Below are 7,068 nucleotides of genomic sequence, written 5' to 3' on the forward strand. Positions count from 1 at the left end.
CGGACTAATCGGTCCTACAAAGTCTAAGCCCCACTTTTCAAATGGTTGGGTTACCTTGATGGGATGTAGAGGCATCCTATCACTTCTTTGTGGCTTCTTGAAGCGTTGGCATTCATCACATCCCTTTGCAAAAAGTGATGCATCCTTAAACAGAGTGGGCCACCAATAGCCTGGCTGTAAGATCTTTCGGGCAGTCAACTTTCTTGAAAAGTGACCACCAGCTACGCCCATGTGTGCCTCTTGTAGAATATATAAATACTCATCCTCGTGGGCACAGCGTCTAAGAACATCATCTTTTCCTCTCTTATAGAGAGTTCCCGCCAGTAAGCAATAGGGTTCGCATTCCTTGATTAATTTTTGAGCTATATCTTTTCACAGCTCTTTGGGTGGAAAACCATTAACTAAGAAGTTAACAATCTTTTCACTCCATTCAGGCATTGTCTCAACAATGAACAAAGGAGTATCAGGCAATTCATCATCAACCCCCGTAGGAGCTTCGCCATTAAGGATATGAGATAAATGATCCGCCATGACATGTTTCCTCCCAGGCCTCACAACAACGGTGAAGTCAAACTCAAGAAGAATTAACAACCATTGTGTAATTCGACCCGTGGAACACGGCTTGTTTACCAAATATAGCAATGCTTGATGATCAACATAAAACACAAACTTGGTAGCAAGAAGGTAATAGCGAAATTTCTTTACTGCGTAAATCATAGCTAGACCTTCGCGCTCTGTAGTAGTGTAGTTCATCTCGGCATCTTTTAATTGGCGACTTGCAAAGCTAATAGGGTAGTCCAATTTATGTTCTCCTGGTTGAGTTAGAACATACCCAATAGCAAAGTTTGATGCATCAATATGCACATGAAAAGGTACATTCCAATCAGGTGTTCACAGGATTGGAGCACTTGTTAGGGCCTTCTTTAATAACTCATAAGATTGATGACATTCTTCCGTCCAGTGAAACTCGATAAGAAGCTTGTACAATGGACGCGCTATCTCGGCAAAGTTTAAAATAAACCTTCGATAATAACCAACATGGCCCATAAATCTTTGAACTCCTTTATAGTTGGTAGGTGGTGGCAAATCGGCAATGGATTTAATCTTACTCTCATCTGTGGATATCCCGTTCTTGGACACTATATGCCCTAGAATGACTCCATGCTTAACCCAAAATTGGCATTTGAAAGGGTTCAATGAGATGCAATAAAATCTGCACCTTTCAAATATTTTTCGTAGATATAACAAATGCTTCTCCCAAGAATAATAAACACAAAGGTCGTCTAGGAAAGCTTCACAAAACTCCCTTAGGAATTCCTTAAATGCAATGTTTATTAATCGTTGGAATGTAGCAGGGGCATTTGTTAAGCCAAAAGCCATAACACGAAATGCAAACACTCCAAACTCTGTGATAAAAGTAGTTTTAGCTTGGTCCTCTAATGCAATTGTGATTTGATTGTAACCAGAGTACCCATCTAAAAAGCTATAAGCTTCCTTGCCCGCAACTCTTTCAAGCACATGTTCTGAATATGGCAAGGGATAATGATCTCTCCTAGTAGCGGCATTAACTTTCTTGAGGTCCACGCACACTCTTAGTTTCCCATTCTTTTTTGGCACAATGACTATTGGAGAAACCCATTCTGAGTGCTCAATAGGGTATATGAATCCACATTGGATAAGTTTTTCAATCTCCTCTTGTACAATTTTGGCGTACTTAGGATTCATTGGATATGGTCGTTGCTGGACGGGTTTAGCAGTGTTGATCATGGGAATTGTATGTTGCACCATAGAAGGTGGAACGCCCTTCATGTCATGATATGTCCAAGCAAAGATATCCTTGTATTCCTTGAGGAGCTCCTTAAATACAGCCTCTTCAGTTTTGGTACGGTCTTGAGCAATAAAGACTGGTTTAGACTCCTCACTTGGTTCTGCTAATTCTATCTCTTTAACTACCGTTGGACCATCATAGACTCCACTGCTTCCATTGGTAGGTATTCGTTGGGCTTTGGCATACACAACCTTTTGCTTCCCCGTGGTATAAGATTTAAAATGTTCAGGAGCCGTATGTAAGTCAGCAGGCTCTTGTCCTGACAGAGACCTTTCTTTTAGTTCTGCCTCCTTTTGTTGTTGTGCTAACTCTCGGTTTTGATGTCTTCTTATAGTTCGACTCAATTTTGGCTCTGTAACCTCCAGTTGAGCGAGGTCAATGGGTCGCGGGCTGCACCACATGACACTCTAGAGATGTTCACCCCAATTGTCTACTAGCTTTCGATGAGCATCACATGCCCCTAGATAGCTAAGCCATTCTGCAGTAGATCTTTCCTTGTTTATCCTAGCTCTCACATTTGCTCGATATCGTTGTCTTTTATATGACCTTTGTTTCTTGTTAAGGTTTTGATTTTGGTAAATGTTTGAACTCGACTCGCCTGATAGGTCTTCGCTTGTATCTTCTTCACTCTTATATAAATTACCATAGATGGTCGTACTAGGCCTTGAGTGTTCAGTTTCTATACTTGGTTCACTCGATGTTTCCTCTGAATCTGAATCCATTTCTCCCTGAGACTCCGTTTCTGATGTGTATTGGCTTGAAGCCTTTGAGGAATCATCAGTTTCACTCTTAGATAGGTGTGCCTCTTTCTTATCATCGGATGTTACATGCGCTACACCTAACATGTTTACTGGTGCAATGTGTGGTATCTCTTCCCCATCTGGTGTTACCCAGGTTGTTCCTCTAGCTCCCCATGTGTCTATAGTTGCCGCTAGGTGTACCCAATCGACATTGTCTGACTCAGCCATTCCGGGTAGGATATCCATAGAAGGAGAGTTCTCCCCAATATCCGTGTCTTCGTTACACGTGTAACAATACTGTAATGGAGCTGAGTGAATTGTTGTGTCTGATCGATTATCAATGATGAATTTATTTCCTAGAGGATGCGTTCGACCACTTAAAAGATCAACGCGAATGACAGAGTCTTGGAACTGTAAGAAGACGTGGTTTTTGGACCAGTCATGCACCATTTTTGCTTCCCTCATGAATGGACGCCCTAAGATCATCTCAAATGACATAGGATGCTTGGAAAAATCCATAACAATGAAAGTCTGCTTTACCTTGTGTCCCAAGACCTTGATTCTGAGATCCTTTAGCATTCCAATAGGCGTAACAATAGATCCATTAGCCATTTTTACCACTACGCTTGTGGCTTCAAGGTGAGGTCGCCCCATAGACTCCCAACAACTCTTTGTCACCATGCTGACTCCCGCACCACTGTTAAGGACCCCCTTTACAGTTAATCCTTTAGTAGTGATTGGTAGAGTAGCATTAGATTCATCACCTTCAAAGTATTGCCCCAACTTGTTAACGGGTACTTCAATTACAGATTCATGTCCCGTTAGGTCAGATGGTGGTGCTAAATGTTCCTCATCATTCATTACCGAGTCAGGTTTGTTCATATGTGCAAACTGTGGTAATCCGGCCTGTAATTCTCCATTGAGGAAGGCTCGAAGAGCTGAGACTAGCTCGGGGTCTTTATATAGTTTGGACATGATGGTGGTTCTAACTTCTGAAGACATGAAATCCATCAATTTGGCAACATTTAATGGCATCTTGTGGGACGTAGGACCCTGACAAGAGAATGGTGAAGATGGAATCTCCACTTCCTCAAGGGGGTCGGGCATTCCCTCACCAAACATTCTCTCTAGTAGGAAAGGTGTGTGTCCACTTTCAGATGTCCTACCCTCACTCTCTTCCCGAATGATACTGGGTATAGCTAACGGCCTGTAGTTCTTGTGAGGTTGAACTTGTGTGGGAAACACTGTGTCCAACATCTGGATATGTTTGGGTTCAGGTTCTAATGTTCGTTGAGTTTCTTCCACCAAACCCGTCAGTTGTTGGACTCGTTCAATTTCCACTGTTGGGTTTGGATAGGTTCCAATCTTTCTCTTGCAATCCTCATTTTTTGTCTCTCGTGGCTTATCTTGGGGGTTCGCAACTAGGTGGTTTAACTTCGAATACTCTTTTGGTGTTCGTCGTAATTCCCTCTCGTGATCCTCCTCACTAGCTTTTTCCTTTGTAGTAACAGTTTTGGTCTCCGTGGTCTCTATCGAATCTGAGTCATCCTCAGGGTCATTCATATACACGGGATCCTCTCTTGTCCCTATGTTAGTCTTTGAACTAGGTTTTGAGCTAGAAGCATTAAGGGATTTCTTTCTTCGTGTTTTCTTCTTTCTCGCTCGGCCAATGGATGCAGCATCTCTCTCTTCGAGGATGTAATTTTGCTTTTGGAGCATCGACCGTGTGAGTGCATTCACTGGTGCTATGTTTATAGTTGGCGGTGTCCCATCAACAATCTCTATTATGTTCAATGGTGTGATTTTCAGTGCGTTTGGATTGTTAGGACACTGTGCGATCAAATGATCTATGCCACAATGATTACAAGTGAGTATTGGCATTGCCAATGCACTCCCTTGACTTGTTTGCATTAGTGCAGCATTCTTTTGCATTCTAATGGGGGACTCAGCCACTCGATGTGGTCCACCACATTCGTAGCACTGAAGAGGTGGTCTCCTGACAAAACTATTAATGTTTTGGCCTCTTGCTGCTAGCGCAGTAGCTTGATATACCGGTTTGATTTGTCCCCAATGGTCTTCCATATAGTACATGGGACACTCCTCAAGCATGTCAACTCCATAGGTGATACTAGAGTCTATGTCCTCTTCGCAATCTACATAAGTACTAGATGACTCGCAACCTATTTGGTTCATAGGTGTAACTCTTGGATGAGGGGGTTGCGGTCCTAGCACTGGAGGTGGCAACGGTGTGGTTTGGACCACATTTGGGTTCTAGGGACCATGTGCTGTAATGGCAACTGTTGCTCCATGGGTGGGGTAGGCATCAATGCAGGAACTCGAGGGGAGTCTGCCCAAGCTATAGGCGGTCTATTTTCCATGATGCGTTTAAGCATTAGGCAATCCTTCGCTTGATGGCCATACCTACCACACGCGTTACAAGTCCCGTTAAACTTTACTCTGAAAGTAGGGCATTCACTCGTAGTATGTGGGCCCAAGAAAATTGAGCACCATTGTTGCTCCCTTCTTGGATACATATGAGTGTTTTGTGGAGCACGATTACCCCTAAGGCTTTCTTGGATGACCTTGGTGAGATCTGCCAAAGTCATCTCATATATCGTTTGCTCTTTCACGATTGGATTTATCTTCATTGGCTCATGCCCTGACGCTTGCGAGCTACTAGACTTCGGCTCGGCGGACATTCTTTCTCCTGCAATCATTAAATTATCCTCCAATTGGATTGCATTCATGGTGACTGCTTCCCAAGTAGTGATACCTCTAATGACTAGGCCATTATAGATACTTTCATGTCGTAGTCCCCTAATGAATCCATCGAGCAATTGGTTGTTCTTGAATCGCTCGTTTGGATTGCATCGAGAATTCAAATTCTTTAGGCGACTAATGAAGTCTCTCACGGATTCACCTTCTTCTCGTTGGGCTTTCTGGAGCTGAGAGGCTACACCCCAAAGTACTCCCTCTCGTATGTATTCTTTTAAGAACAGTCTCCTAAGAGTAGAGTAGATCGTTTTCTCTTCTACTCTTAAGGTTCTATACCAATCTCAAGCCTTTCCGCTTAGGGTCAAACTCAAAGCCTTACACTTATGTAGCTCATTGTGCTCTTCCAAGGAATCGCACACATGTTCAAAGACTTCCATATGCTTTCTAGCATCTCCGTCTCCACTAAATTTCTGTGTGAGCTTAGCTACTTGAACTGCCTTGCTCCTAGGCTCTCTATCAGGTGCACTACGCATGTTTTCCGCAATAGAGCGACCGATAGTTTGAGCAAATGCTGCCAAATCTCCTATTTGAGCATGTATAATGGGTGTATGTGCTCCTGGAACCACATGTGAGATGGGAGTTGGCCTTGGCCTTGGCATACGCGCGGCTCTTGGGTCCCATATTTCGTATGGTGGTGTACCAGACGGTGGTCCAAAGTTTACAGGCGTGGCCCTAGGCATAGGGGGTGCCTGATATGGCATGTTATTATTAAATGGCATGGCTCCACTTGTATAAGAGCTTGGATAATGCCATTGTGGATTGTAAGCTCTTGGAATAATCGGAGGTGTAGGAGCTACATGAGGCTGAGGTACGACAGGTGCACATGATTGATACATACATGTAGGTATAGTTGGGGGCACTGTGCTACTAGGCATCGGTGCAGTGTTAACAAATGAACTCCATGGTGTACTTCTTGTCATGCTCACCACTAGGATATGCATGGTAGCCGTAGTGTCATTAAGAGAAAGATGAGCTAGATCTGGGAAGGTAAAGCTGCCACTTGTGGGCTCAGATTGTACTGAGGCTCCTACAACATATGGAGGATCAATGGGGCTCACTGAGGGAGTCTCCATTTGTGATAGGGTTGGTTGGTTGGCCTTTCCCGTATCCAAGAATCTCATTAGGCCTGTTGAAGGCATGTTGATCCCTGTGTTCTGTCTTTCTAACTCGACAATCCTATGGAGGACATCACAGACTTTCTGTTGTTGCTCATCTATGCTAGTAGCGCCCGATGTGGATTGTAGAACATCTAACCAACCCACATGATAGGTGTGTCCTGTGTACCGATCAATTAAAGCTTCTGCTTGTAGGTCATACTCCCAATTTTTGTTTAGGAATATCCCATCTAGGCCTGGCGTGCTGGAGGTTTCCCTCGAAGTGGAAGCATTATTGCTCCCCATCGCTTGCCCCTCCATGACTGCTACCTTGGGAGCACTCGGTTGCTCGGCTGGCATGATTGTTGTCATAGGAGCCTTTGCTTTCAGGGCTCGACTTTGTTCTAGCCTTCGTAGGTTCTCAATTTCCCTCTCCCTTGTTGCTTGCATATAGCGTTCAATCTCTTGTACTTCGGCAAGACTTCTACCATCGGGTAGTAAAACCTCAAAGGGAGATAGTCCTAAAGGATCAGGAGGTGCAGTGGATGGAACATTCACATGCACACTCTCAAGAAGCATAGGGTCTATTTTAGGCATGAATGACGAATTTACTTCCCCACTCCCTTCATTT

The sequence above is a fragment of the Adiantum capillus-veneris genome, chromosome 18, assembly GCF_014529385.1.
Source record: "Adiantum capillus-veneris isolate H3 chromosome 18, ASM1452938v2, whole genome shotgun sequence".
Lineage (NCBI taxonomy): Eukaryota > Viridiplantae > Streptophyta > Polypodiopsida > Polypodiales > Pteridaceae > Adiantum > Adiantum capillus-veneris.